The 18759-nt window shown below is 44.0% G+C and overlaps 2 non-coding genes and 2 pseudogenes across 2 annotated transcripts; 2 read left to right on the plus strand and 2 right to left on the minus strand.

The window, feature by feature from the left end:
• Positions 1 to 927: 927 nt before the first annotated feature.
• Positions 928 to 1036, plus strand: LOC134329745 (5S ribosomal RNA; annotated as a pseudogene).
• Positions 1037 to 3857: 2821 nt separating this feature from the next.
• On the plus strand, positions 3858 to 3966 carry LOC134329767 (5S ribosomal RNA; annotated as a pseudogene).
• Positions 3967 to 18123: 14157 nt separating this feature from the next.
• trnam-cau (transfer RNA methionine (anticodon CAU)) lies at positions 18124 to 18196 on the minus strand. The gene has a single exon. It is a non-coding gene; the product is annotated as a tRNA-Met (tRNA).
• Positions 18197 to 18448: 252 nt separating this feature from the next.
• trnam-cau (transfer RNA methionine (anticodon CAU)) lies at positions 18449 to 18521 on the minus strand. The gene has a single exon. It is a non-coding gene; the product is annotated as a tRNA-Met (tRNA).
• Between the last annotated feature and the right edge of the window lie 238 nt (positions 18522 to 18759).

Raw genomic sequence — 18759 nt, forward strand, 5'->3', positions numbered from 1 at the left:
TACTTTCTGCTGCACAATCTGTAGTTAATCTGTAGCATAAATCTACTATTTTATCTATGAGGATGTGAAAGGAGAAGAAAACGGTAAATAAATGGTATCGTAGTGTTTCGGGGGCTATTCCGGCCCAGTTATGGGAGAGTCGGTGGAGATCTGGCATCTGGATTTGGGCCAGTGTATTTGGCCTGATTCTGGGCAGTCATTCAAAAAGAGTCAGAGCCGACACGGTCTGCTGGTGTTACCGGAGTGTTATTGCAAGGTTGTCTAAAGTTTTCAATAATTTAAAGGTTAGTACAAGGTTCCCTTAAGGTTTCAATAATTTAAAGGTTAGTACAAGGTTCCCTTAAGGTTTCAATAATTTTAAGGTTACGGGAACGTTAGATAAACGTTCCCACAACTATAATGCACAACCAAACGGGAACGTTCTATTTCCGTAAAGAAAACTTTCCTGGGGAACCAAAGGGCAACCAAAATGATCCGTTCCCAGAACGTTCTGGGAACCAAAAACTAATGTTCCCGGAACGTTCTGGGAACCAAAAATTGTTAGCTGGGGCTCAGCTGCTAAACCCTTTTTCACCTCCATTTTCTTCAAAACATCACAACAAATCAGCAGCATTCAGCTTTTCTTTCCTATTTACCAGAAAAGTCGTCATTTCATGCCTGCAACATTTTACCTAAAAACACTTGGGACGGGGGAACCTTTATAAACTAATCAAGCTCGTCATATTTAAGGCGCTGTTTACTTCAACAAAAGTCTTAAGTGGAGGACCAAAGCAATTCATTCATTTATAGACGGTGGTGTTTATGCTGTTACGCTTCAACTTATGAACAGTTAAAAAAAAAAAACTGACAACAAAATATTAAAACCTCGTGAAGTGGAAGACTGAATGATGGACGACTATAAAAGGGAAACTATTTGCAGCGTCTCTCGCTTACGGCCACACCACCCTGAGAACGCCCGATCTCGGAAGCTAAGCAGGGTCGGGCCTGGTTAGTACTTGGATGGGAGACCGCCTGGGAATACCAGGTGCTGTAAGCTTTTATTTTATCCTCACACATCTTTACTTCAACCTCCTGCCAAAGGAACCGAACATTTTCTTTTTTTCTTCATCATCAGAGCAATACGTGAAGAAAAAGGCCAGCTGACACTTTCATTCTGAGTAAAGTAAAGCACCTATCCATCCTGGCTGTACGAAAGGAAATTATTTTGTCAATATAACTAAAAAAAAAATCAACGAATTACTTTGTTTTCCTGCTTTAGAAAATCTAACGTTTCCCTGAATTGCATTTATTATTAACTTTACTGAAAAGCCGAATTAAAATATTTAACGTTTAAATGAATTTTAAAGTGGAGTTCATAATTATGTACAGACATCATCCCCATCTAGTGGTGCTAGAAATAAGTTACATCTTGTTGATGGGGTAAAGATTTATGACATTATTATGTTTTATTATGATTTATTTTGCATCGTCGTTGTTGTATTTTTGATTATTTGTCGATGTGTTTGTTGTTATTTTAAACAATTTCTTTTTTGAAAACTGTTCATAGGTTAAAGTGTAAAAGTATAAACACTACCGTCTATAAATGAATGAATCGTTTTGGTCTTTCATGTGAGACTTTTGTTTACTTTTAACCGAAGAACAGAAATTATGTTTAAAATAACAAATAATAAATGTACAAAAAACAAATGTAATTGTAAAATAATATTACAATCCCATCAACAAGATGTAAATTATTTCTAGCACCACTAGATGGGAATGATTTCTGTACATGATTTTAAACTCCACTTTAAAAGTCACTTAAAAGATGTTTAATTTAGTTACTATTATTAAACACAACGACACCACACCAACGTCTGCATTCCTAGTAAAAATACAGTGGCCATTGATTAGCTGATTAATACTAAATAGATCAGGTAGTCCTCTACACCAAGCATTTACAGACGTATTACAGTAAAGACGCAGAAGTGGTAAAGCATTGCATTCATCAGAAACGGCATTAATGTTTTTGTAGGTGTGTTTGTTAAAAGTCTAAAACCAAGTACATTTATAAACGTGTTTAAATTGGTACTTACACATCCTAACACAGCAGTGCTAAGATCTCCAGCTCTTCATTTTAAATATCAGCTCTGCTATCACCTGGTCTGGCTCCTTTACTCACGATTGGCTGTGGGTTTGTAAAGGGGCGGGACAAGGGCTGAAAAACGGCCGCATCTAGAGAGAGATAAATTCCAATTGGCTACGACTGGATTAGGGTGTAATTTGATTGGTCCACACTCCTGGACAAAATATGGGCCAAACCTAAAATTTGCACAGATATTTAGAAAGAAAAACAAGCCAGGCATTACTGATGGGAATTATGGCTCTCGTGGCGCATTATGGCGCTACTGGGTACCTCGATAATAATATCAATGATGAACAATCATGCACATTTGCTACCTTGCCTTAATCAAACAACACTTAAATGAGAAAAAAAGATTTATTGCAAAAGTATACGAATTGACAACAAGTATATTTTAATAACAATAGTTCAACAAAAAATAGTTTTAAATAATTGCAAATAAATAAAGTTTGTATCATCAGTTGTTTAACACATTACATTACATTTCAAGCATAAAAATCATTAAAAAACACATAAACAATTTTAGTAAAATTTACAAAAAAGTGCACAACTGCAGCATTTAGGGTAAGTTTGCATAAAAAACAAGTTCTCTGACTTTTGAAAGTTTCACTTGATTTCTCCACTCGGTAATACACGTGAAAGGCATGGCTGGATTACTGACCGGGCCAGTGGGGCCAGCGCCCAGGGGCCCTTGAGGTCAGGGTCTCTACCATACCATATCTGAATAAAATACTTTCTGCTGCACAAGCTGTAGTTAATCTGTAGCATAAATCTACTATTTTATCTATGAGGATGTGAAAGGAGAAGAAAACGGTAAATAAATGGTATCATAGTGCTTTGGGGGCTATTCCGGCCCAGTTATGGGAGAGTCGGTGGAGATCTGGCATCTGGATTTGGGTCAGTGTATTTGGCCCGATTCTGGGCAGTCATTCAAAAAGAGTCAGAGCCGACACGGGCTGCCGGCACTGAACCAGATGCGGCAGGCTCGGCTGGCAGGAGCTGCGCCAGAAGTGGGCCACAATTACAAGACTAGCTGGGTACTAGGTTACCGGAGTGTTATTGCAAGGTTGTCTAAAGTTTTCAATCATTTAAAGGTTAGTACAAGGTTCCCTTAAAGGTTTCAATAATGTTAAGGTTACGGGAACGTTAGGGGAACGTTCCCAGAACTATAATGCACAACCAAACGGGAACGTTCTATTTCCGTAAAGAAAACTTTCCTGGGGAACCAAAGGGCAACCAAAATGATCCGTTCCCAGAACGTTCTGGGAACCAAAAACTAACGTTCCCAGAACGTTCTGGGAACCAAAAATTGTTAGCTGGGGTAATACTGTAAAAACTACAGAAATTTGTTACAGTGCACCGCTCAGCTGCTAAACCCTTTTCCACCTCCATTTTCTTCAAAACATCACAACAAATCAGCAGCATTCAGCTTTTCTTTCCTATTTACCAGAAAAGTCGTCATTTCATGCCTGCAACATTTTACCTAAAAACACTTGGGACGGGGGAACCTTTATAAACTAATCAAGCTCGTCATGTTTAAGGCGCTGTTTACTTCAACAAAAGTCTTAAGTGGAGGACCAAAGCAATTCCTTCATTTATAGACGGTGGTGTTTATGCTGTTACGCTTCAATTTATGAACAGTTAAAAAAAAAAACTGACAACAAAATATTAAAACCTCGTGAAGTGGAAGACTGAATGATGGACGACTATAAAAGGGAAACTATTTGCAGTGTCTCTCGCTTACGGCCACACCACCCTGAGAACGCCCGATCTCGGAAGCTAAGCAGGGTCGGGCCTGGTTAGTTCTTGGATGGGAGACCGCCTGGGAATACCAGGTGCTGTAAGCTTTTATTTTATCCTCACACATCTTTACTTCAACCTCCTGCCAAAGGAACCGAACATTTTCTTTTTTTCTTCATCATCAGAGCAATACGTGAAGAAAAAGGCCAGCTGACACTTTCATTCTGAGTAAAGTAAAGCACCTATCCATCCTGGCTGTACGAAAGGAAATTATTTTGTAAATATAACTAAAAAAAAAATCAACGAATTACTTTGTTTTCCTGCTTTAGAAAATCTAACGTTTCCCTGAATTGCATTTATTATTAACTTTACTGAAAAGCCGAATTAAAATATTTAACGTTTAAGTGAATTTGAAAGTGGAGTTTATAATTATGTACAGACATCATCCCCATCTAGTGGTGCTAGAAATAAGTTACATCTCGTTGATGGGGTAAAGATTTATGACATTATTATGTTTTATTATGATTTATTTTGCATCGTCGTCGTTGTATTTTTGATTATTTGTTGTTGTGTTTGTTGTTATTTTAAACAATTTCTTTTTTGAAAACTGTTCATAGGTTAAAGTGTAAAAGTATAAACACCATCGTCTATAAATGAATGAATCGTTTTGTTCTTTCATGTGAGACTTTTGTTTACTTTTAACCGAAGAACAGAAATTATGTTTAAAATAACAAATAATAAATGTACAAAAAACTAATTTATAAAACGGATAGTTCCGGTCCTAAAATCTGATTGGCTGAGCCGCGTTCGAAGCTGTTGTAAAATCCCCGATAAACGCACACCTATGACCACCTCACATCATTCCATATTAATACGCCACTGAATAGAAAAAATTAATGTTATTTTCGCCCTCATGTTGCCTAGCAACACTTTTAATCGAACTATTTTGCGTCGCGGAACAATGCTTTATTGTAAGTTTATACACAATAAATACATTTATGAATTAAACATTGTTGTATTTATTATATTTTATGTTGACCGCCGTTTTATAAAAGCAATAAGCCACTGGAGACCGTGCATTACTGTTATGATTTTAGCACGGGGAAAGAAGTTTTAGGCACTCCGCTTCGCGTCGTACCAAAAACGTCATCCCCGTGCTAAAATCACAGTAATGCACGGCCTCTCGTGGCTTATTGCTTTAGTAATTGTAAAATAATATTACAATCCCATCAACAAGATGTAAATTATTTCTAGCACCACTAGATGGGAATGATTTCTGTACATGATTTTAAACTGCACTTTAAAAGTCACTTAAAAGATTTTTAATTTAGTTACTATTATTAAACACAACCACACCACACCAACGTCTGCATTCCTAGTAAAAATACAGTGGCCATTGATTAGCTGATTAATACTAAATAGATCAGGTAGTCCTCTACACCAAGCATTTACAGACGTATTACACTAAAGACGCAGAAGTGGCAAAGCATCGCATTCATCAGAAACGGCATTAATGTTTTTGTAGGTGTGTTTGTTAAAAGTCTAAAACCAAGTACATTTATAAACGTGTTTAAATTGGTACTTACACATCCTAACACAGCAGTGCTAAGATCTCCAGCTCTTAATTTTAAATATCAGCTCTGCTATCACCTGGTCTGGCTCCTTTACTCACGATTGGCTGTGGGTTTGTAAAGGGGCGGGACAAGGGCTGAAAAACGGCCGCATCTAGAGAGAGATAAATTCCAATTGGCAAAAAAACAGTTTTAAATAATTGCAAATAAATAAAGTTTGTATCATCAGTTGTTTAACACATTACATTACATTTCAAGCATAAAAATCATTAAAAAACACAAACAATTTTAGTAAAATTTACAAAAAAGTGCACAACTGCAGCATTTAGGGCAAGTTTGCATAAAAAACAAGTTCTCTGACTTTTGAAAGTTTCACTTGATTTCTCCACTCGGTAATACACGTGAAAGGCATGGCTGGATTACTGACCGGGCCAGTGGGGCCAGCGCCCAGGGGCCCTTGAGGTCAGGGGGCCCCGGGGGGGGGCCCTGGCCCAAAACATTTTGCGATGCCTATCAACATTTATGATACAATATATTTTTATGTCCGAGGGCCCTCCATTTTAAGGATCCTCTGACTATTAGGGACTTTGACCCCAGGGCATCTTGGGGGCCCTAGCCATGCTTTTGGGCCCTAGCAATGCTTTTGGGCCCCTTATGAAAATGGATGAGGTGTTGTGGCACTGCTCTGACTTCGACTTCTGGCTGTTAGGGGTCCTAGGAAAGAGGGGGGCATATTTTTAGAGGGCCCTGGTTATGAGAGCCCCTACCAGGGGGCCCTAGAGAAAAGCAGGGCATACCGTTAGAGGGCCCTTGATCACGAGGGCCCCTGCTATGGGGCCCTTGACTTCCATAGAAGTCGTTTACCATGGCTCCTTGACTTTCTAGGGACCTACAAATTGCCAGGCAAGCTACCATATTTCATAACAGACGTTTTGTTGCAAATATGCGAATTCAGGCCCTTACTTAATGTTTCTGAATTTGTATTGTTTCAAAATTATTATGTTCAATTTCTCTTAAGCGCAGAGACACAAATTAATTTAGCAATTTAGCAATTATTTAAATTTAAGACAAGCAATTTGTCTGATGAATGCTAACTTTGACACCGATTAAATTTAGTGAATTTGGCCAAGGGTGTGATTTCACTTATGTGAAAACAACAAGCCATTTGACTAGTTTCATGTTTCCCCTTTAATAAACAACAGTAAAGAGACCAGTGGTCACTCTAGCTCTAAAGGAATGCATGAAAGGAAAAGTGCCTTTTCATACAACAGAACTGCAAGCTAATTTTACTGAGTAGCACAATTTTGGTTTGGTGACAGATGATGAAACAGCAAGTGGTTTTGTTGTAGTAGCTGTGGCTGCGTATGCGTGTAACCCTGATATTTTGTTTGAGGATTATTTATTGGAAAACATATTTTATTCAGCTTGTTATTCAATGACAGTTTGACATGACTTGACATGTTTCAAGGCAGTGTGAAGGGGTCTCGACAATAATTAAACTTGATTTAATATCATTAACACAGCATTTTTAATATATTCAAAACCTTCCCCCTGTCTCCCTCTCCATGCCTCTCTCTCTCACACACACACACAAAACAGCATTTTTTGTAGTAGATAGTGGCTGCCCCTCCCCCACTCTCTCACTCAGTGGTGAAAAATTGTTACATTGCCCTAAATTCCCACGGGGGCTGAGCCAATCAGGTGTTGCGAGAACTTCCAAGTGAATATGCAAGATCTATATAAAACCCCCTGCCAGTATCAAAACTCCTCACCATTCAGACAGTTCAGCTTGCGAACTTGCTCTGTGCTTTTACTACAACTTTTACCTTGCTATTACCAGATCAGCAACCAACAGCCTTTTTAAAGGCTCATTGCCCTTTATACTGCATTGTATTATTTTATAATATATATAAATATTTTTATATTATATTATACTATACTATATTGCATATATTCTGTTACATTCTTTTCATAGTCTTTTCAAAGGCCTATATATTATATTATATTGTGGCGTCCGCCACTGTGGATTAGGGGGGAGGGCGGAGCGAGCGTTACCCAGAGGGACTCGCGGCCGCGGTGTTAATAACTGTTGCGTTCTTTGTGTACATGTTTATGGGGTTTGTTTATGTTGTTTGGTGTTCTGTTTAATGATGTTAGTTTGCGCATAGTGTATTTGTTTAATTACATGTTGAATCTAAAACCTACCGTGACTGTGTAGCACGGGGCTAGGAATAACGTGGCTGCAATAGCGGGGAATTGGGTGTGTGTTCACACGTGTCTTAATCCGTGTAAACAATAAAGAGCTGATCCTGTTGTCATGTCAACTCGCGACTCCGTCTCTTCTTCGCAAACGCCACATTTGGTGTCAGAAGTGGGATCGCATTGCCCTCTAGATGACGTGGGGGTAATTGCTGAAGAAATAAAGTTTCTTCAACGGCAAATAGATGGTTTCTCTGGCGCACGGCGAAAAGACGGCACGGCGAAGACCAGGAAACAGCTCTCTTTCGAACCGGATGGATCAAGCCAGCTTCGGCCGAGTCCGGTGGTGACAACAGCGGAGGCAGCAGCAGTATCACCAGTGGCGGCGCAGCTTCGTCTCCCCAGCTACGACGGTGGAGCGGATTGGGAGGCGTATGAGGCCCAGCTGGAGATCGTCGCGGCCCGCTCCGGATGGACGGACGGCGACACGGCGGCTCATCTCTGCCTCGCGCTGCAAGGAGAGGCTCTGAGGGTTCTGGTGGAGCTTCCCCCAGAGTGCCGGGGTAATTTGGCTGAGCTGACGGCGGCCCTGCGGAGCCGTTTCGGGCGGTACCCGGCGGAACCGGCGGCAAAGCAGCTGTTGGCGGCAAGACGACGTCGCCATGGTGAGCGGATCAGTGTGCTGGCGTCCGAGGTGGCGCTGTTGGTGCGGCAAGCGTACCCGACATTCCCACGTTCCGTGCAACGGGAGCTAGCTCTGGATTACTTCATAAATGCACTGGCCCCGCATGAGCTACAGAAGCATGTGCAACTAGCAGCTCCAAGTTCCCTGGGAGCGGCAGTCAAGGAAGCAGAACGCGTAGAGCTTATCTTTTTGAGCCATGCTCGCCAGTCGACAACAGTAGCCAGGTCTGCGCCTCGGCAACAGGGGTGCTGGCTGTGTGGTGAGCGTGGACATAGAGCCACCCAGTGCCCCACTGCTAGCCCTGCGGGAAACGACCCAGGAGCCGCCCAATGAGGGGCGTGGTGGCTCCTGACCCACCTGTCAATCCCTCCTGGTTTTCGTCGGCCAGGGTCGGCGGACGTAGCGGCCCATATGTAGAATGTTTAATTAATGGGACTCCGGTCATGGCGCTCGTGGACACCGGGTCGTCGGTGTCGCTGATCCGACCGGGAGTTGTACCGGACATCGGGGGCCAATTTGAACTGTCGGCGGTCACCGGCGACCGTGTTGGAATACCAGGGCTGGGGGTACCAACAGACATGGCAGGGGACATGGCGAAATAGAAGCAGGTCCCAACTGAACTGTCGACGGTCACCGGCGACCGTGTTGGATTACTGGGTTGCCGAGCACTTGCGGTCGATTTCGGGGGTGGGCCGGTAACTCATGATTTCTGGTTATGTCCCATCAAAGACTCGTGCATCTTAGGGGCGGATTTTTTGGGGTGCTTGGGCGCTATAATCAACTTTGACAGGGGAACCGTGCAACTGAATGGGTTAACCGTTAAGGTTTGTGATGGGGTTATGGTGTGGGACTGCTCGAACACACAGTTCCCGGCAGGGTCCCCCGACACGGGCGGACCACCAAGGGGGCCAGAGGAGTCCCCCAACACCCAAGCGCTGCGTGACCTATGGCAACGCAGTGGTGCAGGCCTTTCGGAGGTGCAGAAACAGCGGCTGTGGGACCTGTTGGAGCGTTTTGCAGGGGTCTTCGCAGCTTCGGAACAGGACTGCACCAGGACCGGGTTGGCGCAGCACGACATCAACACGGGCGACGCCCCCCCGATTCGTCTCAGACCACACCGTCTTCCCCTGGCGAAACGACTGGCGGCCGAGCAACAGATCCGGGCGATGGTAGCCTCCGGAGTCATCGAGCCATCACACAGCCCCTGGATGTCTCCGGTGGTGCTAGCCAAGAAGAAGGATGGGAGCTGGAGATTCTGCGTTGACTATCGCAGGTTGAATGCTGTGACCAAAATGGACTCCTACCCACTCCCGCGGATTGATGATGCACTCGACCGACTGTCGGGTTCTGCGTGGTTTAGCTCTCTGGATCTACGCAGTGGGTATTGGCAGGTGCCTTTAGCCCCAGGTGCCAAGGAAAAGACCGCCTTCACGTTGGGAACGGAGCTATGGCATTTTAACGTCCTTCCCTTTGGACTTTGCAATGCCCCGGCCACGTTTGAGCGCCTAATGGATCGGGTCCTGGCAGACATCCCCCGTGACAAGTATGTGGTGTATTTGGACGACGTACTCGTGCACGCAGTAGAGTTCGACGGGGCCATGTTTAATCTAGAACTAGTCCTGACAGCGATCCAAGCGGCCAATCTGAAGCTGCACCCCGGGAAGTGCTCTTTCCTTCAGCGGCGCGTGAACTTCCTTGGGCATGTTGTCAGTGGGGCGGGTATTGAGACAGACCCTGGGAAGACGGAGGCTGTGCAGGACTGGCCGACCCCCAGGAACCTCAGGGAGCTGCGGAGCTTCCTGGGCCTCGCGTCTTACTACAGGCGGTTTGTGAAAGGCTTCGCAGACATCGCGGCTCCTTTGCACCATCTGACCGGGGGTGGGGTTAAATTCCGGTGGTCGGAGGACGCCGATCATGCATTCTGTTCTCTGCGGCAGCGGCTGTGTAACGCACCGATCCTGGCATACCCGAGGCCGGGTGAGGGTTTCATTGTGGACACCGACGCCAGTAACCATGGGCTGGGGGCTGTACTGTCCCAGTTGCAGGATGGAGCCGAGCGTGTCATCGCCTACTTCAGCCGGCGTCTGAACAAAGCAGAGCGGAACTATTGCGTGACACGTCGGGAGCTGCTGGCTGTTGTTGCTGGCCTGAGGCATTTCCGCCATTACCTGTACGGAGTACCCTTTGTGTTGCGGTCGGACCATGCATCGCTCATGTGGCTGATGAGATTCCGGGAACCAGAGGGGCAGCTGGCGAGATGGATTGCCAGGCTGCAAGAGTACAGTTTCCGGATCGAACATCGGGCTGGCCAGCGGCATGGCAACGCAGACGCCTTATCCCGTCGGCCTTGTGTGGACACTGACTGCCGCTACTGTTTGCGCGCGGAGGACAGATATGTTGGACAGTGTGCAGCCGTGACAGTGGCGGACCCACCGGTTCTTTGTCTCCAACAGATGTCTCTTGAGGATTTTAGACTGGCACAGATGTCTGACCCAGAGCTCGCCTGGGCATTACAGGGGCTGGACGCATCACACCGACCAGATTGGGCCGAGATATTACCGCACGGACCAGTGGCGAAGGCCTTGCGCTCGAACTGGGACAGTCTTAGGCTCGAAAAAGGACTTTTGTGCCGGGTTTGGGAAGAACCGGTACCAGGGGGCCGGGTTGTACAGACTGTTGTCCCACGCACCCTGAGAACGTTGGTACTGCGGGTCATGCATGGTACACCGGGCTCGGGGCACTTTGGGGTCACCAAGACTCTGAGGCGACTGCGGCAGCGGTTTTACTGGCCTGGCTGTCGTACTGATGTTGAGCTGTTTGTTCATTGCTGCGACACGTGCACGGCAAAGAAGGGGCCGCCACAGCGAGCAAGGGCCCCGCTTCAACCCATGCGGTCAGGTGCACCGATGGAGAGAGTGGCTGTGGACATCTTGGGGCCGTTTCCGGTGACAGACTCGGGGAACCGCTATGTGCTTGTGGCCATGGACTACTTCACCAAGTGGCCGGAGGCCTATGCTGTGCCGGACCAAAGTGCAAACACAACAGCAGAGCGGCTGGTAGGGGAGTTTTTCTGCCGCTTTGGAGTCCCTGAAGAACTACACAGCGACCAGGGCCGGAACTTTGAGTCCGAGGTGATGAGTGAAGTCTGTCGCCGGCTTGGGGTGCGCAAGACCCGGACAACCCCACTTCATCCACAGAGCGACGGCCTAGTGGAACGCTTTAATAGGACTTTGGCCACGCAATTAGCCGTAGTGACCGCAGAGAACCAGCGGGATTGGGACAAGCAATTGCCTGTGGTACTTCTCGCGTGCCGCTCGGCCGTTCAAGAGACGACAGGGTTCACTCCAGCCATGTTAATGTTTGGGCGAGAGCTACGGACACCTGTGGATCTAGTTTTTGGGGCACCTCCGGATGGGGAAAGTGGTGTTGTACCGGGACCAATCTTTGTCTCAGAGCTCATGTCCCGTTTGCAAAGAGTGCACAAGCTGGCCAGGACACATCAGGCGGATGCAGGGGTGAAGCAGAAGCGGGCCTACGATATGCGCTGTGTCGGGGAGCCTCTCATGCCTGGCACCGAGGTCTGGCTGCACAACCCTCGCCGTAAGAAAGGTCGTTGCCCAAAGCTACAGTCCGCGTGGGTCGGGCCCTGCACCGTGAAGGGTCGTTTAGGGGAGGTGGTCTACCGTATTTGTTGGGGGAGAAGGCGTATGGTGGTGCATCGTGATCGGTTGGCCCCGTACAGGCCCAAGGTACCAGACACTGAGCGGAGTTCGAATGTGGCAGTTACAGTACCGGCTCCAGAACGCCCTGAGGCCGTGGTGGATAGACCGCGGCGCGAACGGAGACCGCCGTGCAGGTTTCGGGATTTTGTTGGGGGTTGAGTGAGTCACCGGGACGGTTGACTTTTGGGAGGGGGGCTGTGTGGCGTCCGCCACTGTGGATTAGGGGGGAGGGCGGAGCGAGCGTTACCCAGAGGGACTCGCGGCCGCGGTGTTAATAACTGTTGCGTTCTTTGTGTACATGTTTATGGGGTTTGTTTATGTTGTTTGGTGTTCTGTTTAATGATGTTAGTTTGCGCATAGTGTATTTGTTTAATTACATGTTGAATCTAAAACCTACCGTGACTGTGTAGCACGGGGCTAGGAATAACGTGGCTGCAATAGCGGGGAATTGGGTGTGTGTTCACACGTGTCTTAATCCGTGTAAACAATAAAGAGCTGATCCTGTTGTCATGTCAACTCGCGACTCCGTCTCTTCTTCGCAAACGCCACAATATTATATTACATGATATAAAATTATATTACTATATATAATATATTAAACTTTGAAAGGTTCACAGCCTTTTTCAAGGCTAGTGTAACGTTGCTAACTAGCAACTCACAGCTTTTTTAAAAGCTTATTGTTATTTGCATATTACATTATTAATAATAGTAGAAGTGTAAGCTTTATAATATTAGTACATACATACAATACATTTACAATAACAATTTATAGCTAAATAGTTATAGGTCAGCCTTTTTTTATTACATATTGTATCTGGTTCTACAATTTTGTGATTGTATTTTTTTCCTGAACATACAACATAGAAACAACATAGTAAGTATTGGATAGGAATAGGAATTTGCAAGACAAGCGTCTATATTTGCATCTGAAGAAACACTTGCCATTAATAACATGGATCCCAAACAAAAAAGTGGTGCCTCAAAAAGAAAAGCAAAAAAGATTAAGGAAGCAAATCAGGCAGATTTCCTGAAAAGCGTTCCTTTGATCTCAAACTTCTTTGAGAAACCGCTGGATATGAGTGAGACAAGTATTGCTAATGTTAGCAGTGATCAGAGTTCTAGCAATAAAGATGTGATCACCACTGGCTTAGTGTCACCTGTCAGTGACTATGTACCTTTGCAGACCTAGTCAGGTGCAGAGCAGGAATGCCAGCCCTGCCAGGCTACCACAGACCAGCAGCAGAAAGACCATGAAAGGAAAGTTGCAGGTGTGTCAGACCCACAATCAGACCAGCCAGCTGCATCGTGTGAGTGTCGTTTTTCAAACGAGGAGGGCAAGGACCACAATTCCTGGTGTGAAACGGTCAACGACCCTGCTTTATGGCCCAGTACCATTACCGACCAAGCCAAGTCGATTCTTGTTAGTAGAGGAGAAGCTGCATTTCAAAACAGAAGTGCTAAGTACCCAGCCTCAGTCAGGGATAGAGGCATTGGGGGTACCAGTAGGCGCTTTACAAATGCTCTACTCAGTTGCTCTCTACCCAACGGGCAAACTGTGACTAGGCAGTGGCTACTTTACTCTCCTTCAACTGGCTGTGTGTATTGTTTTGCTTGCAAACTGTTTTCCAGTAAGCACAATACTTTTGTTCATGGATTTTCTGACTGGAAACATTCAGAGCGGATTGGTGAGCATGAGGGGAGTGTGGAGCATAGGGCTTGCATGCTAGCATTATATAATCGCTCCAGAGGCACAGCAACAATTTATTCTGGTATTGTCAAACAAGTTGATGCAGAAAGACAATACTGGCGGGAAGTTTTGAAAAGAGTTGTTGCAGTCATCCAGTTTTTGGGGGAGAGGGGACTTGCTTTCAGGGGAGATGATGAGCTATTAGGATCAGCCCACAATGGTAATTTTTTGGGCATTATAGAACTCTTCCTCTTAAGGGAAAAGGTTCTGTGTCCTACTTATCATCGACAGTGTGTGAAGAATTTATCCATTTGATGGGACAGAGAACAAAGCAGGCAATTGTTAATGAGATCAAAGAATCAAAATACTTCTCTGTTATAGTTGACTCCACTCCAGACCTTGCTCATGTGGACCAACTTACTTTTATTTTCAGGTTTGTTAATAATGACGGACATGTAGTTGAGCGTTTTCTAGCTTTTGAGCCTATTGAAAACCATAGTGGGGACAGTTTGGCAGAGTGTCAAGTCAAGTCAAGTCAACTTTATTTATATAGCGCTTTTTACAATATACATTGTCTCAAAGCAACTTTACAAAATCCAGGACCAACAGATACAAAAACCCCTGTTGAGCAAGCCGAGGGCGACTGTGGCAAGGAAAAACTCCCTGAAAATTACAGGAAGAAACCTTGAGAGGAACCAGACTCAGCAGGGCCCATCCTTCTTGGGTGGCCTGGAGGATACTTTAAATAAATACACGATTTACACAAATCATACAAACACAGAATTAAATGATCTAAAAGTCATAACTGGTAATAAATAGATAAATAAACAATTAAATAATAATAGAGTTGTTATCCGCTCTAGTCTTCAATAAAGTCTGTAGTGATTTCTTGTCGTTGCAATTACTCCAGACCCGTCACATCTGACAGGAGCAGCATCGTTGTCCCGGCAGTCTCGACTTTAATCCTTAACCTCGGCGGGTAAACAGGTTTCCATCAGAATGCCCTCGGGGTAAAACAACAGAGAATGTAGTTAATAATGTACAATGCTAGTTGACAAACAGTTTTACAGAGAGTTTTAGACTCCGGCAGCCCTAATTATTACAGCATAACTAAAAGGGAGAGCGAGCAGGTAACAAGGTCATGAAGGCTTTCACAGGACATCAGCGCCCATCTCCCCACCGTCATCAAACCTGAGTGATCGGACAAGAGAGGCAGGACGACAGCAACCCAACATCCCTGATCACCACAAGTTTCTATGACCTAGAACCCCCAAGCTCTGCGCCTTTGTCTATACTAATCAAAAGCCTGAGAAAATAAATATGTTTTCAGTCTAGACTTAAACATTGAGACTGTGTCCGAATCCCGAACAGAGGCAGGAAGATTATTCCAAAGTTGTGGAGCTTTGTAAGAAAACGCTCTTCCACCAGCTGTGGTCTTTTTAATTTTAGGAACTATAAGTAACCCTGCATCTTGTGAACGAAGTGGACGTGCTGGGTTGTAGTAATTAATAAACTCTCTCAGATACTGTGGAGCCAGACCATGTAGCGCTTTATAAGTTAGTAAAAGTATTTTGTAATCAATGCGAAATTTAACTGGCAGCCAGTGTAGAGATGATAGAACAGGAGTAATATGGTCAAATTTTTTAGTTCTAGTTAGCACTCGAGCTGCTGCATTTTGAACTAACTGGAGTTTGTTTATGGATCTACCAGAGCATCCTGTTAGAAGAGCATTACAATAATCTAACCGAGAAGTTATAAACGCATGGATCAGTTTTTCAGCGTCATTAACAGATAGTATATTTCTTATTTTAGAAATGTTACGCAAATGATAGAAAGCAACTCTAGTAATATTATTAACGTGTGCATCAAATGAGAGATCTGAATCTATTGTGACACCTAAGTTTTTTACATCTGGGCTGGGAGTAACAGATAACGTGTTTAAGTTTAGCACCAGGTTAGACAACTTGTCTCTTGCAGCTTTAGAGCCAACAAGTAAAACCTCAGTTTTATCTGAATTAAGAGTGTGTCATTGCTATGGTGGAGAATCTGGGCCTAGACTTATCCAACTGTAGGGGCCAGTCATATGATAATGCAAGTAACATGTCGGGAAAGTACAATGGAGTCCAAGCTCATCTTAAACAAAGAAACCCTTTGATTTGTTATGTCCCCTGTGCAGCACATTCACTGAATTTAGTTGGTGTCAATGCAGTTGACAGTAGCCCAGAAGCTGGACGTTTTTTTGACTTTGTACAGGCAATGTACACATTTTGTGCATCATCTACACACAGGTGGGGAAAGGTTTTCCGTGATACTGATATCAAACTCACACTGAAATCACTGTCAGGTACTCGATGGAGCGCACGAGCTGAGTCAACTAAGGCTCTTTGGAAATATTATGCACAACTGAGAGAGGCATTGAATGATATGTCTAAAGATATGGAGGAGAAATGTGTAACTCGAAGTGAAGCCTCTGCACTCTGTGACAAATTGGACACGTTGGAGATGGCCTTCATGGCATACTTCTGGGACACAATACTACAGAGGTTCCAAGCCACAAGCCTGCAGCTGCAGAAGCATGATATTGATATATGTACAGCTACACAACTTCTCTTGTCTTTACGAGACTTTGTGGCAGCACAGAGAGATAACTTTGAGGTGTTTGAAGGGGCAGCTTTAAATGTCACCACTGCTGTCTCCCAAGAGTACAGGCATGACCTCCAGCGTACAAAGAAGCGCAAAATTATGTCTGATGATAGTGCAGAGCCAGGTGTAGCATTCAACGGAAAGGACAAGTTTTGGATCGAAACTTTCAATGTTGTCATTGACAAACTTGTGTCCTGTCTCAACCACCGTTTGAATGCATACACACACTTAACTGAGCTATTTGATGTTCTTTTCATGCCTGACAATATGTCCAACAGTGAGCTTACTTTAAAGGCTAACTCACTCGCTGCAGCATATCCTTCAGATCTGAACATGAGCCTGGCAGATGAATTGATACAATACAAATCATTCATAACAGAAAAAGTAAGTAAGTAAAATGCTCAAAACCATGATAAATTTGAATTTACAACTCTTTGCCCAGGGGCCCAGACTATCCTTAATCCGTCCTTGCATGAGTACTAGAGTAATTGTTCTTCATAACAATATGGGTGGCACTTGATAACAATTTGATTTGTTAATTTCATTGTATTGATCTTAAAATAGCGGTCTGTATACAAACAAATACACTTTTTTCATAAAAGAAGTCTGAATTTCTAACTTTTTAGATTGCTCTATACATACAGGGGTTGGACAAAAGAACTGAAACACCTGGTTTTAGACCACAATAATTTATTAGTATGGTGTAGGGCCTCCTTTTGCGGCCAATACAGCGTAAATTCGTCTTGGAAATGACATATACAAGTCCTGCACAGTGGTCAGAGGGATTTTAAGCCATTCTTCTTGCAGGATAGTGGCCAGGTCACTACGTGATGCTGGTGGAGGAAAACGTTTCCTGACTCGCTTCTCCAAAACACCCCAAAGTGGCTGATTATATGCGGAGGTAAAATGTAGGATGGACGTCCAACGTTCGCTTCCTCTGTCTCTGAGAGAATGTGAAGTTGGCGGGCGACTTCTTGAAGACTGTCTAACACAGTTAGGTCAATGTCCACATCCATATCAGCACTGAGCTGAACTAAACCATCAGTTACTCTTTCCAGACCAAACAGAAAGTAGTCAATAAAATCGGATGTATGGAAATATAGAAATAGATTCAAGCCATTTATTTAAATATGTCCTTTTTCATGACGAAAATGTATTTATTAGTTTATTTATTTATTTATTGCATTATTTATTTGTGCATTTATTTATTTATACGTGTAATTTTTCGTCCTCCATAGATAGATAGATACTTTATTGATCCAGAAAGAAATAAAAACGCTGTGCTGCACGCTTTCTATCACGCATGAGTGAATCAAAACAAGGCAAAAAACTGATTCTTTAAATCTCACATCCTTCTGAATGTAAGAATGTTCACTCCCTGTTCTATTTACAGTGCTGATGAAAGTCTGCTAAATGGGCTTGGATTAGGCACACTAACTAAACTGGCCTTGCCCCATGTGAGGATCGAACTCATGACCTTCAGGTTATGAGACTGACACGCTACTTACTGCACTAACGAGGCTGACAGCAACATGTTTAGACTGAATCTGGCAGTTTTTGTAGTTGTAGTTTAGATAATAAATTTAAATATTGAAATGCAGAATCTAAATCTAAGCATAAAAAAATGGAATCAAACTCACACCCTTCTGACTGTATGTTCACCACCTGTTCTATTTACAGTGCTGATGAAAGTTACTAAATGACATAAAACCTGCAACTAAGTTTAGTCTGCAACTAAACTGGTCCCTCAAAGGCCTTGCCCCGTGTGAGGATCGAACTCACGACCTTCAGATTATGAGACTGACACGCTACCTACTGCGCTAACGAGGCTGACAGAGACATGTGGAGACATCTGAATCTGACCATTTCATTGGCTGAAGTTTAGGCACAATATTGAAAAGCAGAATCTAAATGTAAGCATCAAAAACAAGATGAGAATTAAACTCACACCCTTCTGACTGTAAGTGTATGTTCACTACCTGTTCTATTTACAGTGCTGGTAAAAGTCACTGAATGACATGAAACCAGTCTGCTAACTGGGCTTAGGTTAGGCACAGTAACTAAACTGGTCCCTCAAAGACTTGCCCCGTGTGAGGATCGAACTCACGACCTTCAGATTATGAGACTGACGCACTACCTACTGCGCTAATGAGGCTGACAGAGACATGTGGAGACATCTGAATCTGACCGTTTCATTGGCTGAAGTTTAAGCACATTTTTGAAAAGCAGAATCTAAATGTAAGCATCAAGAACAAGATGAGAATCAAACTCACACCCTTCTGACTGTAAATGAATATTTACTACCTGTTCTATTTACAGTGCTGATGAAAGTCACTAAATGACATGAAACCAGTCTGCTAACTGGGCTTAGGTTAGGCACAGTAACTAAACTG

The sequence above is a fragment of the Trichomycterus rosablanca genome, chromosome 15 (genome assembly GCF_030014385.1).
Source record: "Trichomycterus rosablanca isolate fTriRos1 chromosome 15, fTriRos1.hap1, whole genome shotgun sequence".
Lineage (NCBI taxonomy): Eukaryota > Metazoa > Chordata > Actinopteri > Siluriformes > Trichomycteridae > Trichomycterus > Trichomycterus rosablanca.